Source organism: Pongo pygmaeus, chromosome 19, assembly GCF_028885625.2.
Source record: "Pongo pygmaeus isolate AG05252 chromosome 19, NHGRI_mPonPyg2-v2.0_pri, whole genome shotgun sequence".
NCBI classification, from domain to species: Eukaryota; Metazoa; Chordata; class Mammalia; order Primates; family Hominidae; genus Pongo; species Pongo pygmaeus.
In genome coordinates this window covers 18443111-18462658 of record NC_072392.2, presented here as the reverse complement: position 1 = coordinate 18462658, position 19548 = coordinate 18443111, and the positions used below count along the sequence as shown (strand labels likewise).

Here is a 19548-nt window from a genome sequence, read left to right as displayed (position 1 = left end):
TTCCCCACTCTTGGACACACAGGATGAAGGGCCCTGGTGCTGATCGCTCACAGGGGTGGTGAGACTTACCGTGTTACCCTCTTGGGGTGTGGCATTTCTTAGAAGCCAAGAGTGGGTAATCCTTTGCCTGGAATGAAGCCAGGAGAATGGTGGGGCTTCAGGCTCTGGCTCTAGAAGACAGGGCTTCTTGGGAGCTGCCCCTGGAGCCACCCAGCCTGAGCGGTAGGCGCTGGAGCTGGTGCCTTTGAACTTGGATTCATCACAGGGAAGACCTGGGGTCCAGGCCTGGTTCCGAGGTGCCCAGGCCAGCCCCTGAGCAGCCAGGCGGCCTTCCTGTGAACTCACATTGTGGTGTCCCGTGCAGCTGTCCTGGTCCTGCAGGATGCATTCCCCACCCCCAAGCCCTTAAGGGCTGTTAGGTTTTGTTTTTGTTTCAAGAAACATATGGCCTGGTTGTTACTTTGGCTGGCCTCCCCAAGCCTCATGTCTCTGAGACCCCCACTCCTAAGGAAGGGGGCCAGGCATTGATGGGGGCATCTGGGAAGCCAAGGGGGGATGCCTGCCAGTTATGAGAAAGATGCATCTTTGTCGCAGACACATGTGGGGCGCTCTATGTAAATTGTTTCAGCGCCTAACAGGAAGAAGAAAAATGAGGCTTTGATGCGAGCCACCGCCTCTCAGCCAGGCGCGGTGGTGTCACTCAGGCGCGTCCGTGGCCTGCTTGTATTAAGGAGCTGTCAGCTCTTCTCAGGCCAGAGACCCAGGGGGCTCTCTGGGCAGGAGGTGGCTCTGCTCTGTCTGCCGAACTCTGGGCGTCAGCACTGGGGCGTGCTGGGGCCTCAACCCAGCCCCACCTCCAAGGCAGGCGGAGAGCACTGCTGATGGATTCCCCAGCACTGCACTGTGCGAGGCCCAGGGCGGGGACCCCAGCAGGCAGCGTGGTAGGGTCTGCTGGGGATGACAGGCAGGCGCACAGGCGGCGGCACTGTTAGGCCCCATGTGACGGCCACAGCCTGGCACAGGAATCGATGCTCCAGGCAGCAGACCGCAAAGGTGTGGAGGCAGGAAAGGAGCCACTGTCTCTTGAGGCCTGGGAGAGCACTGTGGGTGCTGGAGATAGATGGTGGCAGGGGCCAGCTCGGGGGAGGGCAAGAGTCTGGCCTTGTGGCTTTGGAAGCCCATGGGTTGCGAGCAGGAGAGGGTGGGGTGGTATGAGTCTGAGGGAGGTCTCAGATGGGAGGGGAGGGCGGAGCGGGGCAGGGACCAGTGAGGGCCAGAGTGGAGACTGGGCAGGAGGGCGTAGCACACTCCTTGGGCGTAGCACACTCATTGGGACATGCTTCCCAATGAGCCCTGGCCCAGTCAACTCCCAGCTCCAAGAACCACCCAGAGCCCTTTGCTGGGGTGCACACCGTCCAGAGCACTGACTTCCCCCACAAGCCAGGTGGAAATGTCCCAGGGAGGACCTCAGGTCCCTGGGGCCTGGGGAGCCTACTGAATCCTCAACAAAGAAGGGAAGAGAGGCCCAGGCCACAGGAGGTCCAGAGTTATTGTGTTATGCTCTGGATCTTGGGGAATGTGTAATCCCCACACCGTATCTATGGCAACTCTCCATTAACCAGAATTTGGTTCCACAAATTCCTGTTCCCATTCATTCTAAAAAACTCAGAACTGTTGGTCCTTTTAAAAAAACTCACTGAAAAAAAAAAAAAAAGATACTAAAGAATGTAAAGAAGAAAATGAAGTCACCTCCAGCCCCTCTGCTGAGAACACACTGATGTTAGTACTTTCGTGCATTTCCACCCAGTTTGTTTAAGAAAATTGGGATTGTGTTGAATGTCTGCTTTTGCATCCTGCATTTTCCATTGTGCTTCAGATCATGAGCATTTGCCGGGTCAGAAAAAAATGTCTTTGGAAGCTGGGCTGTGGGGACTGGGGTTTGGAAGGCTTGCTGTGTGCTGTGATCCTTCAGGGGTCACCGCCCTCCCTAAGCCTCAGCCTTTGCCTCTCTGCAGGGAGAGACTGAAGGACATTTCTCAGGCTCCAGCCAAGAGTCTCAGTGTTTTCCTTGCAACGGTGGCCTTGTTATTCCAGCCTTGCTACTCGCGGGTGGGCCTGGTGATGTTTGTGGCAGGGTGGGCATAGGGCTGGCACTGCCACCAAGTACATAGTTGAGCCGGTAAGCTCAGAAACCTGGGCTCACTCCAGCCTTGAGCACTTTCCCATCTCGTGATCTTGGGCAAATGACTTTGCCTCTCTGAACCCCTATCTCTTAAGCTCCAGAACCAGGTGGTTGTGACGGTTCACTGGCTTAATGTAAGTAGAACTCTTAGCACATAATAAGTGCTCAGTAAAGAGGAACTGTTGCTACCATGAGGATTGCTGGTATCTGTGATGTCACAGGTGTACTATGAGGATTAAATCATGATCTTCTTGCAGCATGCAGCAGAATGCCTGGGACCTAGGGGACACTGCCAGGGGGTGGCACCTGGTCCCATGATCTAGCCAGGACTATCTTTGTGGGCTATAACTTGTGCAGCTGCCCAGGGCCGGCGCTCAGAAATGCCCTGTGCTTGGTGCATGCTGCTCTGCTGTTGCTATCTTGAGTTTTTATTACTTTGTGAGCAAGAGGCCCTGCATTTTCATTTTGCACTGAGCCCCACAAATTCTGAGGCCACTCTTAACAATAGGATTAATCCCTAGGGCAGCCTGGCAGGGCACCCCACACATCCACGGTGCTTAATAGCTATTTGGAGGGTGAAGGCAGGACTGAGTGGGCCTTGGTTCAGAGGAGAACAGTACCCCAGCGAGGCCAGGTGGCTTGCCCAGTTTACACGCCAGACACAGGGCCAGGCAGTGCTCTGACCATCACGTGAGGGGCTGCCAGGGCGACGGTGTGTCTGTCAAGGGCAGGAAGTGGGCTGCGTGGAGTGCCAGCCGGGATGGGCAGGGTAGCCTGTGCCCTGCTGACCTGCAGCCAGACACACTGGGGAGACACAAGACGACTCAGGTTGGAATCGATTGAAACCAAGCCAAGAGCTTGGGCCTTGGAGCGCATGGCAGGAGGAGGAGGTTCAGACCCAAGGCGGCGGCTGGTGTTAGCGCTTCTTCCCGGCAGGGTGGGCAGGGCCCCATTAGGGGAGGCAGGCCTAGACGCCCCCCAGCACCCTTTCATGAGGGGCAGAGAGGAGAGGAGCAAGGCCCAGGCCACCTGGTATTCAGAAGGCTGAGGTGACAGTGTCAGGCAGTTTGGGGGGCAGATGAGGCCATGGCAAAGGGTGGCCAGGAGGCCAGAGCAGCACTCACAGATGAGGTGGGATTGGGGCCCCCTGCATGTGTGGGGAAGGAGCCCCCAGGACTCGGTGTGTGGGCCTCTGGCTGACAAAGGCCACTCCGCAGAAAGGAAATTAGAAAGAAGAAATGACTTCTCGGCTCATGTCTTCACGAACAAGGGAGAAAGTTGCTGGCGTGGTCTCCTCACAGAAGAGCCAGGGTATCTCAGGAGAGCCCTTTCTCTGCCAGCTGGGTCACCCTCAGGGCTGGAGGTGCTGGGCACCAGAGTAGAAGTGGATGGATGGGGGTGTCCCCCCAAAAGGAGAGGGAGACAAGGTGAGGCTGTGCCTTTTAAGCCTTCCACGCAGGCCTCCTTGGGACAGCCCAGGTCGGATCTCAGACTGCAGCGTGGGGGGCTGGGAGCCAGCTCCCCCGAGGCACGGGGGCTCGAGAGGTCTGAGCAGCATGCTGAGGTCAGGGCTGGAGGAGCAGAAAGTAATAGGGAGCCACTGATGGCTTCATAATGAAGGAGCGACATGACAAGCTTGTGAGGGGCCACATAGGGCAGAGGCTAGGGACGAGGAGATCCCGCTGGCAGCTGGTCATGGAATTTCTGGTGGGTAGTGAAATGGCCAGACCTAGGGCCTGTGGCAGTGAGGATGGGGAGGGGGCCCCCAGGACTTGGGGGCCTCCTCAGAGAGGCCTTACAGAAGGACTGGGGCAGAAGGCAAGGCCTGTGGGGCGAGGAGGCCTAAGGACACCATGGATACACTGGAGCCAAGCCATTAAGGATCCTGCACCCTGGCCAGAGGCCTCACTCAGGATGGTTGCAGTGGAGACTGAAGAGATGGGTCAGGTGGAGGGAAATGGGGGCTTTGCCCTCAGGAGATGGCTCTGGGAGGAGATACAGTCACCCAGGAAGAGAGGCCAGAGGATGGGACCGAGGAGTAGCGACACGGGAGGACGGTAGGGCAGGTGACAGGGCTTTGCTGGGCCCTCCAGGACCCTAGGCAGGGTCTCCCCTGGAACCAGGCGGTACAAGGCCTGTGATGGGAGGGGCGGGAGGATGAGGGATTGCCGTCAGGAGGGCCTCGGACCAGAAGTCTCCACTGCAGCCATCCTGAGTGAGGCCCTTGGCCGGGGTGCAGGATCCTTGTCTACCTGCGGGGTAGGGAGACAGCCTGTCTCCCAAAGGGTGGTGGGGCGGCTGAGCCTCAAGGACAAAGGCAGGCGGGGGCAGGGGAAGGAGCCTGTGGCTGGGAGCTTAATGGCCCCGAAAAAAAAACATAAAACCAGAGAATTATGGGGAGACATAAACAGAGCTGTCAGGCATTAGCTGCAGGGAGACGGCTCAGCCTGGGTAAGAGATGCTGGCGGCTGAGCTGGGATCCTTGGGTGTGCATAAAAAAAGACAAGTTATAAAAGGAGGGAGATTAAGAAGATACTGCCTCTTCCATGCTTGGGCTCCCCGGCCAATTCCTTTCTCACGCCCCGGCTGAGGCCCCAGCCACACACTGACCCTGGGGGCCCGGCCTGCGAGGCCTGGCCAGGTCAGGGGCCAGGGCCTGCCAGCGGCCAGGGAGGTCCATGGGGGTGGGTGGGGGCGGATAGCGACTTGGCCTAAGCTAGTGGAGGGGCCGGGGAGCCAGGCCCAAGGACGCAGGCGGCGCCAGCCCCAGCAATTTATGGGTGCTCACACACCCTGCCATCTTCATTTTCCCCGTTGCTGCTGCTGTCATTAGCCAAGCACTAATGGGCTTAAATTTCACCTTAAACCATCCCCACTGTCCTCAGCAGATGACAAACGCCCTACTCTCGCCGGCTGCAAAGCTGCTGGGCGGCCTGCAAGCAGGCATGTGCCTTCCCTCTGCCCGTGTCCTCTGGCCCTCAATAAGGAGGCTCCTAAGGACCCAGGGCCTGGGATACTCACAGGCCGGGAGAATTCCTGGGGTTGTCTGGGAGCCCAAGGAAGGGCAGGGCTCAGGAAAGGGGGCTTCAGGGGGAGCTTTGGAGACCCTGGGATGATAATGGATGGGGAGACAGGAGCTCAGGGTCCAGGGGCACCCCACTGTTTGGCCTTGGCAGGGCCATGCCCCTGACCCTGCCCAGGTGTCATGAAGAAGGGCCCTAGGAGCTACCCGCCATGTTTTTAAAAGCCTTAGGGAAATCATATTTTGCTTAGGCTAACAAAAATAGCAGTGGCTTTGCTTGGGGTTAGAATTCCATCCATCCATCCATCCAATTCGTTCACTCATTCATTCAGCAAATGTGGCCCATGAGCCCCTGGCCTGAGCAGGTCCATGAAAGGCCCGACTAGCTGTTCATTTGAGGCCCATGAGAGGGAACAAGTGGGTGATCTCTCAATGCAGTTTGTTTGGGAGACAAAATCCTTTAGCAGTGGCTCTGAGGATGGGAGGGGAAGTGACCAAGGGGCTCTGGATGGAGGCTGTGGGGACAGAGTGCATCAACCTGGGGTGCATCCAGTCCATGAGGCGGGTGTTTGCCCAAAAAGGAGACAGGAATAGAGACGGAGCTATGGCAGAGACGCAGGGGCTGCTGGGGGCTCCCTGCTCATGTGTGCACATAGCCATGGCCACCGCCTCCCGCCTTTGTTTCCCAGCAAGGGGCAGGTGCCCGAGGAGCTGCTGGGGTTGATCCACCATCAAAGCCGGCCTGTCGGGGGCTGGTATGCAGAGTCATCCCTTTCCCATGGGAATCTCGCTCCCTTCCAAGCCCCCAGCACTCACCTTTCATCCCTGTGCTGAGAGCCAGTACTCCCACTGATACCTAAACAGTGATGCCAGGGAGGCACTGCCAGAGGGAGGCCACCACCATACAGGCCTGGAATGTCACACTTTCTGTCCCCGCCACCCCCCACCTGCAGTAAGCCTAGGGGAAAGAACAGGCTGGCACAGGCATGCACTGGAGATGGAGGGTGGTGCATGGCTCTGGGCCACCATGCTGTGTGTCCCCTTGTCCTCTCTGGGCCTCAGACATGCAATCTGTCATCTAAGGGTATTGACCCTGCCAGGCTCTGGCACACCAGGAAATGTAAGCCAGACTCAAGGGTTGGCAATATGTATGGGAGGTTGGGTGAGGCATCTTCTCCAGTCCAGGAGGAAGGGATTCCTAACTGGTGCTTAGGACCACGGACTTTGGAGAAATCTCTTCCTCCCCACCAGTATCTGGAATTGGCTGTGGAGTCCTGCCAATGCTCTGTTCCTGACATTTCTAGAATTTCTCCCTGCATTTCCAGCCCCTGCCACCACTTTGGTCTGGCCCCATTATTGCTCTCTGGGGGACAGTCCCAGCTTCCTGTTCACTGGCCGCCTGGCCTCCCCTCTCACCCCCATCACCAATCCATCCTGCCTCACTGCAGCCACTGCAGACTCCCCAACACACATGTGTGATGCTCACTGTTGCTCACCCTCTGGGGCTCCCCGTGGCCCTCACCACAACATCTGTGCTCTCCACTGTGGCCCAGAGGGCCACACACCACGTGGACCCTGCCCATCTCTCATTTCTTGCCTCTCACTTCCACTCGAGAGCCAGCCTGCATTCTCGTTACCATCTCTCACTCTCTCCTGTCTTCCAGGCTTTTCCTCTTTCCCTTGCTAACTCCGGCACATCCCCTAGGTCTCAGGTGAAGTGTCACTCCCCTGGGAAGCCCCTCTGCCCTCCTGTTCCCACTCAGGTGTGACATAGGGCCCTTTCCCATGCACTGGCACTTACTTGCCTTCTCCACGAGGCTCTGAGCCCACAGCTGTCTCTGGGTGCTCAGTCTCTAGCAGGTGTATGGCATACAGTAAGCACTTAGTAACTGCTTCTGAGATAGACAGATGGGTATGTGCAAGGGTGGATGGGCAGGTGGGTATGTGTGCATGGATGCATGGATAGAAAGAAGGTAGGTTGGTGAGTGGATGGATGGGTGGGTGGATGGGTGGGTGATTGTGAGGTATACAGGTGAGTGAGTGGATGGGTGGATGGATAGATGGGTGTGTGTGCATGGATGCATGGAAAGACTGACGGATGGACAGGTGGGTGGGTGGGTGGATGGATGGATGGGTGGGTGGGTGGGTAGGTGAATAATAGATGGGTGGACTGTTGTGTGGGTGGATGGAGAGGCCAGGTGGTCTATGAGGTGAGTCCACAGGCATTAGAAAATGGAGTTCTAAGCCTTTGGCTTTCCATGGGCCTCAATTTCTCTGTCTGTAAAATGGTCAGCTCAGCTCCTGTGCCCAGCGTGGAGGCTCAGGATGAGCTGGAGAGAAGGTGGAGGCTTCAGCAGGCAGCACATCAGGTGCTCCACAGACAGTGCATGGGACAGAACAAGGTTGCTTGGCGTCCCTGCAGCCCAAGGGCTCCCTTCTTCAGGGGGACACCGATGCCCTCCTCCATCCCTGCTTGCTCCCAGGATCCTTGCCCAGGTAGCAGACTGGGAACCAGACCCATAGAGTTCAAATCTAAGTGTTGCTGCTCACCAGGAAATTCCCTTTGCCTCCCAGGCCTTAATTGCACATCTATAAAATGGGGGTGCTCATGTATTCATGTTCCTTGCAGTTTCTCTGGGGATCAAAACAATATGACGAAGGGGGGCGGAGAGAAAAAATGCAGTGTGACAGGGAAGATGGCACCTCTCCTGATGCCCAGCACACAGAGGGTACTCAGGAAATATGGGGCTTAGAATCTCAACACCTGAAAGAGCAGCTTCTGCTGCAGCCCCTGCCACAGGCGCCACACTGGCCACAGTGCTCCCTCCTAGCCCTTCTTCCCCTGGCCAAAGCTACCTCTGGAAACTGAGTTTGAAGTTTCCAAACCTTATCCCAGACCCCGTAGCCATGAGTTATAATAGGCACATAATTAATAATCACATAATTATAATGTCTATATTATTTATAATTTGTATATTTATATATAATTTATTTAACTGCATCTATAATTTATAATTTAAAATTACATCAGGTAAATAATTACTTACCTACTATAGTGCTTCTGCCACTTATAAGCTGTGTGACTTTGGATAAGTGCCCTAACCTCTCTGTGCCTCTGCTGCCTCCTCTATGAGTTAAAATGTGTAGACTGCTTCTCAGAACAGGGCCCAACACACGTCTAGTAGGTGTGGGAATTAGCCCCGAGGATGCTGATGACAAAGCATTTCTGTATCTGTTTTGCTCATGGGTTCTTTGCTCAACTCTGCAAGGTGGGCATTTAATCACTATCCCTATTTTATGGGTGAGGAAGCGGAAGTCCAGCAAGTTGGGGTGACTCACCTGAGGTCACACAGCGAGTCAGCAGTGGGCGTCAGGTACTCGGTGTTCTTTCCAAAGATTCCTGAGGCCCTGGTCTGGAAAAAGCCAGCTCTGGACTAGGCCGGAACACAGGGGCCTTTCTGAACCTTCCTTTCAGGGGCCTGGGGCCGCAGGGGCCTCCGGCCAGTCAGCCAAGTCTGTTCCTCCCAACATGCCAGCCAGGGAACACAGACAGCCGGACCCCGCTGTGGCCACTGCCCCGCCAGGCCCCTGTGCCAGGACAGCGTGTTTGCCCACCCGGGCAGTGACCAGCTGCTCCTGAGGCTGTGGGCTGGAGCCAGGTCTCTGTCACTTCAAGGAGCTCCTGTCTTCCCGGCCGCACCTCCACAGCCAGCAAGGACCAGTCAGGGATTTTCCTGAACTTTCCCTCTGTTATAAAAAAGTATATAAACATTTACCTTTTAAAAGTAACAGCTAACTTAGTTGCGCCCTCCTCTGCCCAGCATTGGTCTGGCAGCTGCATGTACGTTGTCTCCTGGCATCTGCGTACCATTGTCTGAGGTGCATAATCTTGTGCCTGTTTGCAGATAAGGAAACTGAGGCACAGAGAACTTGAGTTGCCTGTCCAAGGCCCCACAGCAAGGCAGTGTCTGGGTGGGGATTTGGACCTGGACAGGGAGCCTCCCTACCAATCAGGCCTTCAGGGCAGAGTCTTGGGGCCCAGAAAAGCCCAGCCCAGCTTCTGTTTTGAAATTTTATAACGTGTTGCTTTGTTCAGATGATTGAAGGAAAGCATATTGCAGGTAGAAATAGAATGAAAACATTGTAACACATGAAACCAGGAGTGCCTTTGTGTGCAGCTGACCCTTGAACAATGTGGGGGTTAGGGATGCTGACCCCCACACAGCTGAAAATTCATGTGTAATTTTTTTTTTTTTTTTTTTTTTTGAGACAGGGTCTTCTCTATTGCCTTAGCTGGAGTGCGGTGGCACAATCTCTGCTCATTGCAGCCTCGACCTCCCAGGCTCAGGTGATCCTCCCAGCTCAGCCTCCCAAGTAGATGAGACTACAGGCATGCGTCACCATGCCCAGCTAATTTTTGTATTTTTAGTAGAAATGGGGTCTCATCATGTCACCCAGGCTAGTCACAAACTCCTGGGCTCATGCAGTCTGCCCGCCTCCACCTCCCAAAGTGCTGGAATTATAGGTGTGAGCCACCATGACTGGCCTCATGTGTAACTTTCGACTCCCCAGTCGATTAACACACATTTTGTAAACACACTTTGCATGTTATATGTATTATTTACTGTAGTCTTACAATACAGTAAACCAGAGAAAAGAAAATGTTATTAAGAAAATCCTAAGGAGGAGACAATCGAATCTATTTACTAGTCATGAAGTAAAAGCGGATCATCGTGAAGGTCTTCATCCTCGCCGTCTTTGCATTGAGTAGACTGGGGCCAGGAGCAAGGGAGGGTCTTGCTGTCTCGGGTAGTGGAGGGGGAGGCAGAAGAGGCAGGCACACTCAGTGTAATCTTTTGAAAAAACTATCTTGGGATCTTGGCTCAGTTATTCCGATGCTGAGTATGCTAATCACATCTAACTTTCATTGAGTCTGAGAAAAACATCCACGTATAAGTAAACCGTGTTGTTCAAGGGTCAGCCATACCTGGCCCTGGCAGCAGCAGGTCCCCACACAGCTTAGCACTTGAGCCAGTCCTGGCTGCTGTGTCCCCCAAAGCTGTGTACCCACTGAGGAGGACACAGCCTGTACAGGAATTCAGGTTTGGTTCTCCTTCCCCGCTTGGGAGCTGTTTCCTCATCCATAAAATGGGAGGCTGATCCCTATCTTGCACATTGCAGGACGCCGGGGAGCCGACTCCTCTTGGCAGCTGGGGCTTGTCCCATCCTACTGAGGGGGAAACTGAGGTCAACCCACCAGCCTAGAGTCAAACAGCTGGAAAGTGGCAGTGCCATATTTGAGCCTGAAACCAGGTTCTTTTTTCAGTCACCTTGCCTAGCCATTCATAGAAGTTTTAAAATCTTTTAGGAGCTATCACATGCTTATGGTAGAAAAATTCAAATACAAGTTCCTTTTTTATACAAATGTTTTATACACACTTTTTTTTTTTGGAGACAAAGTCTCACTCTGTCGCCCAGGCTGGAGTCCACTGGCACGATCTCAGCTTACTGCAGCCTCCACCTCCTGAGTTCAAGCGATTCTTGTGCCTCAGCCTCCCGAGTAGCTGGGATTACAGGGTGTATCACCATGCCCAGCTAATTTTTGTATTTTTATACAGATGGAGTTCCGCCGTGTTGGCCATCCTGGCCTCAAGTGATCATCCCGCCTTGGCCTCCCAAAGTGCTGGGATTATAGGCATGAGCCACCGCATTTGGCTCACTTTTTTTTTTTTTTTTTTTTTTTGAGAGAGAGGGTCTTGCTCTGTTGCCCAGACTGTGCAGTGGTGCAGTCACAGCTCACTGCAGCCTGACTTCGTGGGCTCAAGCAATCCTCCTACCTCCTACCTCAGCTTCCCAAGTAGCTGGGACCACAGGCAAGCACCACCTCACCTGCCTAGTTCATTTTTCTTCTTGTAGAGGTAGGATCTCCCTATGTTACCCAGGCTGGTCTCAAACTCCTATGCTCAAGCAATCCTCCTGCCTTAGCCTCCCAAAGTGCTGGCATGACAGTGTGAGCCACTGCACCCGGCCCTGTACACACTTTCTACACTGCACTTTTTTTCACCAACTTGAAGACTGCTCCAATTAATCCATGTGGTGCTTCCATTCTCTGAGAACTCAACCGATAGAACCTCCCAGATGTATCTCCCTCATCCCCCTTGGATGGACAGCTAGGGGATCTCCAGTGTTTTGCTGCTGCAAAAGACACTGCAGTTGGTAGCCTTGTGCAGATGACTTCGGGCCCAGGTTAGAGGGCACATGTAATTTGCATTTGGGTTCGTATTGCTAGAAAGCTCTCCAAAGAGGTAGTACCAGTTTACCCTTCCATCCCCAACTAGATTGGGCACCTCTTTCCCCATGCCCTCACCAGCCAGGCAGATGCTCTGTGCCAAGAAAACCAAACAGCTGCTTCCCTTACAAATACTCAAGGGCCTGGGCATGTATGGAGGCCTGAGTCCAGCCCTGCACCCGTTACCAACTGCAAGATCTCAGGCAATAGGCTTCACCCCGTGGGTCTCAGTTCCCTCATCTGTAAAGCAGTGGTGATTGGATCGTGGTGAGAAGTTTGTAGATGCAAATGCCTAGGACAGTGCCTGGAACATCGAGGCCTCAGGTGAGAAGTGGCTGTTCTTACGAGTCTGCATGAGTCATGGGATGGGGTCCCAGCCCCTAGGATGGATGCTTAGGCCTCAGACCTGTGTTTTGGGAAGGGTTGAAGGGAAGGGAAGAGCAATGTGGGGAATTACCAAGGGGAAAGGGTGGGATTAGCTTATCCCAGCTTCCCACCGTGCCAGTGGGGAAACTGAGGCCCAGAGGGGCCCAGGCCTTGAAGTGATTGCAAGTTCAGCAGCATGAAACTGCTCTTTATCCGTGCATTGCTGTCAGGAACAAATGCTGAATGGAGAGTCCGGAGGGTTGCCCAGGCCACTGCAGGACCCAAGCTCTGAGACTGAGGGCTTGGGGACACAGAGTCAGACCCTTGTCCTGAAATCCTGGAGGGTGCTCCTTGGACAGGACAAAAACTGTATTCTCTCTCTGAGCCCAGCCTCAGCAGAACCCAGAGTCTTCCAGGGCTGAGATCTTGCCACACCAGCTGCGGTCACAGACCTGCCACACTGGCTTGACCTGGGAGTTCCTTACAGCTGCAGAACCCCTGTCCCACCTGACCCGCTGCATCAGAATCTGTGTCTCACCAGGATGTACACTTTGAGGAGCACTGAGACTCAGCCAGGATGATACTCTACCTGCTTGCAGGTACAGGCCGCTGCTCTATGGGCAGACCTCAACCCTCAGCCCCAGAATGTCCTCCCCAGCTCTGTCGCAGACACATGTGGCTCCCTGGGAGGCACAGAAAGTATAAGACTTGGACCTGATTCCCCATGAACTGGTGGCCCTGGAAGTTGCTACCCTTTATTGAGCCCCTGCCAGCTATCAAGCACATTATCCCATTTCGTCTCACAACAGCACTGGAAGTTTGCTGTTTAATTTAGAGTATCTTGCAGCTTAGGCACACAAAGCACAGAGAGGTTAAGTAAACTGCCCAAGGTCACCCAGCATATACATATGCAGGAGCTGGGATATGAATCCAGACCTGTCCTCAGCACCACAGTCTAGCCATTTACAGTCAGAGTGGGCATGGGGGCAGATGGTGGCTTCTCTCACCCCTGAAACCGGAGCCCCAGCCCCTATGAGCCCTCATAGTTCATTGGCCTGGCCGTGGTGAATCTGACCTCTCAAAAGCCTCCCTTTCCGGAGCAGAGGCCTGCGATTCTCCATGCTGGAGAGCCCGCCAAGAGGGATTCTCCTACAACTTTCCAGAACACAGCAGTTCTGGGGCCAGGCCAAGCTAGCTATGTACAGCTGGAAGAGGCTCTCTCCCCCAGATGCTGAGTGACTAGAAGCCAAGAGGGAGGGAGTTCTGGAATGGTCTGCAGCAGCTGGAGGTGAGGCCTGAGGGGGCTGGGGCGGGGCCTGGGAAGAGGGACCAGCGCACAGAGTATTCTGAACCGCAGAAAGTATTCTGTTCACTCTGGGAGAAAAACAAGAGTGTTGTTCAAAACAGCTGGACCCCAGGCCCAGTTGCCCTCGCCTGGTTTTTACTCTTAAACACCTTCGCATTTCATGGCTGTTCCGAAGAGAGAGAAATCAGCCAGTTGTCCATTCAGACACAAGACAAGGCATCAGCCGACAACCAAAGGCAAATATTTTCCATCGTGAGGAAAGCCTCCCGGGCGGCCCCAGGCCTGCCTCTGGAGCAGTGGCTGGCTGGTGGCTGCCTCTGCCCGAAGGTCGCTGCTTCTGGTCAGCAGACTGCGTGTCTGGGGGACTGGCCAGGATCCACACCCACCCAGGGAGCGCTGGGGGCAGCGGGGCAGCCATCCTAGGCCCGCAGGAAATGGAAGCTCCCTTCCTGGCATGAGGGCAGCCAGGCCTCCGGGGAGGCCAGGACAGTGTGGGCCCCACAGTTCCCTGTCTTGAAACCCCAGCCCTTGATATCAAAATTGGGACCTGTTAGTCTGTTGTTGGGGAGGGGGATTTAACTGCCCAAAGCTCTTAGGCCCTGAGTGAATTTTTTTCAGCACAACAGTAGCTACACACAGTTGAAGAGTGTGGCACATGGCTACGTAGGGTTTGTATTTGGTCTACAGATGAATGAACAAGACCCATGTGGACTTAGGCCTCATTATCATAATTCTGCAGCCCCAGGAGCCAAACCCCCACATGGAAACCCTTAGTAGGTAGCCTGGCCAAGTGGGTAGCGGGAAATCAGTGATGGTAAGCCCTGGGACTTCTCTCTAGTCCTCCCCACCCTTTTTTTTTTTTGAGACGGAGTCTCGCTGTCGCCCAGGCTGGAGTGCAGTGGCGCAATCTGGGCTCACTGCAGGCTCCGCCCCCTGGGGTTCACAGCATTCTCCTGCCTCAGCCTCCCGCGTAGCTGGGACTACAGGCGCCTGCCACCTCGCTCGGCTAATTTTTTGTATTTTTAGTAGAGACGGGGTTTCACCGTGTTAGCCAGGATGGTCTCGATCTCCTGACCTCATGATCCGCCTGCCTCGGCCTCCCAAAGTGCTGGGATTACAGGCGTGAGCCACTGCGCCCGGCCTTTTTTTTTTTTTTTTTTTTTTTTAAGACAAGAGTTTTACTCTTGTCCCCAGGCTGGAGTGCAATGGTGCAATCTTGGCTCACTGTAACCTCCACCTCCCGGGTTCAAGCAATTCTCATGCCTCAGCCCCCCAAGTAGCTGGAATTACAGGCGCATGCTACCATGTCCAGCTAATTTTTGTATTTTTAGTAGAGACAGGGTTTCAACATGTTGGCCAGGCTGGTCTCAAGCTCCTGACTTCAAGTAATCCACCCACTTTGGCCTCCCAAAGTGTTAGGATTACAGGCGTGAGGCATCGCGCCCGGCCACCCACCCTTTTTTTCTCCCAAGAAAACCAGTTTTCTGAAATTTTCAGGGGGCACCAGGACCTCCTCGCCCATGTCTTTTACCCCTGGGTACCTGTATCCTGTATTCACCAAAGCCCCATGGGCATCTCCCTGATTGAGGTCCCACCCGCAGGGCCTAGGACAGGGGGACCAGGGAGGGCCCCCAGAGGCTGGAGTTTGGAATACCCCCTTCTCTTCTCTGGAGCTCAGTTTCCATGTCTGTGAAATGACAGGTGATGTCACCTCCCAGAAGGGCAGTTTGAGAGAAGTAAAATCTATTGAGGCACCTTGGACACAGGAGGGGGTCAGACAGCATCAGCCTTTGAGGGTGCTGCAGTTACACGGCTCCAGCAGTCTGAGCCTTATCAAGACCTTTCCAGATCTGAGGGAAGCCCATGCCCAGGGTCTAGCTGGCTGGGGGAGAAGCCCCTTGAGAACCCCCACTCTGTAATGCGAGGCTCTGCGTTTGCTTAGGAGGCTCTGTCCCTGTCTTTTCCCCTTCTGGGCCAGCCTTGCTTTCTGGGCAGGCCTAGGAGTGTCCTGGGCCCAGCACTCAGAGTCAGCACTGTCTTTAACCTGTATTCCACAGGCATCCTCACCCCCTCCCCTCCCAGGAGCTAGGAACCTGCCAGGCTTCTTACCTCTCTGCAGGAATCTCCACCCCCCACCAGAGGCTGCCCTCTTGGGGAAGGGGCCCAGCCCTTGAGGCCTGTCTCCTCCAGCCCAGCTAAACCACAGAGAGAACTCCATCTCAGGTTCCCAAATAGGCGGTGTTCTTCCCCGCCACCAAGCTAGGCAGCTCCTGGCGGCTGGAATGCCCTGCTCCTTTCTTCTCAGCCCACCACTTCCTCCAACCTTCCCTCCTCTGTGCTGCTTGCAGCAGGGAGTCTTACCCCACCTCCTTCAGGAGGGAGGTGCTCACGGGTTCCTATGCCTGTGGATCTCCAGGATTGGGCACGGAGCAGTCTGCAAAATGTCAAGTGAGGGAGGGATCCCGTCAAAGCCCCAGGGGGGCCTCTGAGCTCAGTCAGCTCCTCTGCTGCTCCCCACCTCTGGGGGGAAGGACAGGCTGGGGTTTGGATGGGTGGCCTTTTGGAGAGCAGAGTAATGGGAGCCGACTTGAACTTCCTGCGGCCTCATTCCCTGACTGGGGGCGGAGGGTAGTCTGAGCTGCTGGCCTGGGGTGCTTGGCCGTAGGGGAAGGGGCTGGGAGGGAGGGGTCTGGGTGAGTCTAAGGGAGGGTGAGCCTGAAAAGAGGGGACGGCAGCACTAAACTGCCTTCGGGGAGTCCCCACTGTGCGCCCCTGGCACTTTCCCAGTCCCCTGGCGCGGTCGCAGGCACGGGTGGGGTCTGCCTCAAAGTTGTTGGTATGGCCAGCCCGCTGCTGTTTAAATGGTGTGTTTGTTTGGAGTGGCTTAGGGAGGGAACTGGAAATGGGGGCGGGGGCGGCAGCGCCCCACTTGGCGCCACCGCTGCCGGAGGGTCCGCGTGTTAGAAGCCCCAGCTTCGTAAATGACCGAAGAAGGGTGGGCGTTGAGGAGGGAAGGCCGAAAACCAACGGGGGGCTCGGGGCCCCGGGCCGGCCGCCCCCTTTTTGCGGGGGGAGAGCAGGAGCCGCCTCTCGCAGCCACTCTGCGCGCGGGGTGGGAGGGAGAGAGGGAGGCGAAGGGACGACAGCGCCGGGCTCCCCGCCCCCATCCCACCCGGTTCCAATATTTCGCAGAAAGGCACGCGGCTCCTAATCGGTCCTTTCCAGGCTGAGATTTAGCCGCGCGATGCCCGCGCAGGGGCGGGGGCCGCTGGCCAGGGGAGGCGCTCAGAGTCCGGAGCCGCCGAGCGAGGTGAGGAGCCCGCGTCCTCGGCTGGTGGAGCGGGCGGGCGGGCGCGCAAACCCGAGAGGCAGATATAGAAAGGGGGGCAGGTTAAAAATAACCCTCTCCGGCTGGGAAGCTCGCGCGCGCTCTCTCGCCTCGTTCGGTGCCAGAGGACTCCAGGGGAGGTGGCGTTGGGGAGGGCAGAGCGGGATTCCCCCTCCTCCGCCGGGCGGGGTGCCCGCCTGCGCGCCGCGGTTGCACGTGTGCGGGGCCGCGCGCCCGGGCCCCCTCTGCACCCGGTCGGTGGGTACCCCCTCCCCAGGACCGGGCGCATCTGGCAGTGGCCCCCCGCCCGCAGCCTTGCGCGGCTGGAGGGAAGCGCTCCATTATTCATTATTTACGAGCGTTAATAGGTTTGAGCCACGGGGGCGGGGCGGGGCGGGGGGGGTGGGGGGGCGGCGAGGACCCAGTGTGGACCGAAGCATTAGGGGAAGGGATGGGGAGGGAGGGGGAAGGGCGGGGGCGGGGTTGTGCCGCGGCCTGGAGGAAGAGGTCTCGGCCTGGGGCCTGGCGAGCTGGGCGCACCTCTCCGCCAGGTTTCTCCACACCGCCGGCCGTCGAGGCGGCTCAGGGCGCCAAGAGGGCAGCACGGGCCTTAGATTTTGCTTTCGGCCTCTGTCCTTCGCGTCCTCGCCCTTACCGAGGCGTGGGGAGGGAGCTGCGGGGGCCGTACGCCCCGCCCTGCGCGCCCTTTGCCGCCGCCGCATCCCCGCGCAGCCCCGGCCTCATTTATCATCATCTTTGGTCAAGTGGAGTGTGCAAGGAACAGCTGCTTCACTCGGCTGACTTCCGAGGGCGGCTACGGAGAGAATCAGGGAGATGAATGATGGGGGCTGGGGGGGGCCGCAGCCCCCCGGGGTCCCCGCGCAGGCGAGAGGGAGGCGGGGAGCGTCCAGGGCCGCCTTCGCCTCATGGCGAGTGCAGCGCCCCCTTCCTCTCTCCTGGCGCCTGCAGCGACCGGGGACGGGGGGACGGGGACCCCGAGGACCGGGCCCGCCCTGGGAGGGGACTGGGGGCGGGGGGGCGCCCTTCGCCGGCGGAGAACTGGCGGGCGCGCTGCCTGCAGAGCCCGAGGTCGCCGTGACCTTGCTGGGGTCAGCGGGCTGGGCTGCGGAGGCGGCGGCGCGGCGTCTTTGGTGGCGCTTTCTGGATTGGCGCAGAGGCCGGGAAACAAGGCGGGGGCGGGCGGGGGAACACAAATAGAAGGTGAAATTTTACCTGCCCCTGAGGGAGTCCTGCGGATTTTCTCCGGCAGCAGCAGGCGCTCTGCCTTTGTCTTACACGGCTGAAACATCTGTTGCAGAGGGGCGGAGAGGCCGCAACAACCCCCACACACCCTGCGCTGCTCCCCGTCCCCCTCTCCCTCAGCCGGGCTGCAGGACTCCAGGCGCCGCGTTAACCCTGCTCGCGCTGGGGCGTGCGCCCGGCATTCGCTATTGCAGTCCAACGCCTCGCGTGGGGCTCCTCGCCCTCGCCCCGGCTTGGGTCCTGGCGGGGGCGCCCGGTGACCCCCCTCCACCTTGTTGGGGTGCTGAGGCGTAGGCGGGGGGCGGGGGCGGAAAGGGTTAATGGCCTAGTCGCAGACCCTAATTGTCAGAGCCGGCCCCGCTTCGTTTCAATTACCCTAAGTAGAGACTGAATGCGCAATTAACGAAGTCAGCTTGCCAACTGGAAAGCCGGCCCCGCTTTCACGTTGAGCAGAATACTCCACCAGCTGACTTGGACGAAGCAATTTCCTCCTCTCTCTCCCCTTTTTTCTCTCCCTCTCTTCCAATCACCCTCTCTCTTTTTCTCTCTCCTTAATAATAAAATTATACCAAGCAGTTTGCGGTGTGGCAGGCGGCCAGAAAAGCGTTTCTTTAAACGCCGCCGTCTCACAATTAGGCAGCAAGAGGATTTGACACGCCGTGGCGGCCTGACAGGCGGCTTCCTCCCCTGGGGAGTGGGGGGAGGGAGGGGGTGCCAATTCCCCGCTCCCCCAGGTGGAACCGGGACTGGGAGGGGTTGGCCTGCTGTGCCTCCCCGGCTGTCAGAATGGCTGCAGTGAGGGGGTGTCAAAGGCAGGGAAGCGAGGGGCGGTTCCGCCTAGGCTGGGGAAGGCGGAAGGCAGCGGCACATTCCACGACTCCTCTGGGAAGCTGGCATATCCAGGAGGGAGACCTTGTTCCCCTTTCTGTTTGACAGATAGGCACTCTGGGGCACAGAGCTGTAGAGGGATCTCAGCCCTGCTGGGCGTCCTGCACAAGCCACTGGCCCACTCTGGGCTTCTTCCATTAATCCCTCGGCAAAATGAGGGGGAGATTTGACCTAGAATGTGCTCTGCAAAAAGTGTCTTCCTGTGGCTCATTGCCCTTAACAGCTGGTCTTGTAGGCCAGGAGAGGGGGTTGTAGGCAGCACCACGCAGAAGCAAGCCGGATACCCCTATCCGGTTTGGGTGGCAGACCCATGGGCCTCAAGGCACACAGGAGGGTGGCTCGGCGGGGAGCCATGATGCAGGCAGCTAATAGATGGGGTGACTTTGCAAGATTGCCAGGGATTGGTGCCATGAGGACAGAGGACACTGAACACTAGCTGCAGCAGCCGGGCCACTTGAGCTCGGGGAAGGCCCAGAGAATTTGGCAGAGGTGGGAGGTAACTGCAGGGGTCCCCATTTGCTCTTTGCAGCCCCCCAGTCCCACCCAGGCTGCTGCTTACGTGGGGTGCCTTCATCCTTCCTCACATAGTTAAGCCCTTCTTCCAGCCTTCCCTGATCACCTCCTCTCCCCACCCCCACACCCCCCTGGGTGTCACTACATCTCAACACCACCAGGGCAGTTGTCTGTGTGTCTGCCTGCCGCTGGAGAGCAAGGGCCATGTGCTGTTTCCTGTGTGTCCCCGGCACCCAGCTCGGCCCACATCCAGACTGTAAGCTGAACAGAAATGTGCTCCACAAGTGAACCAGTGCAGGCACTAGGGGCTCTGGAGGAGACAGCACACACTTTGTCTCTCCTTCCTGATTGGCTATTGCATGCATCCTGGCCTCCAGGCCCCTCATCCTCA

At 56.9% G+C, this 19548-nt stretch overlaps 1 protein-coding gene across 4 annotated transcripts in view; it reads left to right on the top strand.

Moving 5' to 3' along the window:
* RAI1 (retinoic acid induced 1) overlaps positions 1-19548 on the top strand; it is a 130989-nt gene that overhangs the window by 85177 nt on the left and 26264 nt on the right. The window contains exon 1 of one of the 4 annotated variants that reach the window (XM_063656606.1): positions 16330-16475. The exons of the other annotated variants lie outside the window; for them this stretch is intronic. The gene's annotated coding sequence lies outside the window, so the exon portion shown is untranslated. Of the gene's footprint in view, positions 1-16329; positions 16476-19548 lie in introns of those variants that run through there. 4 annotated transcript variants of the gene reach the window in all.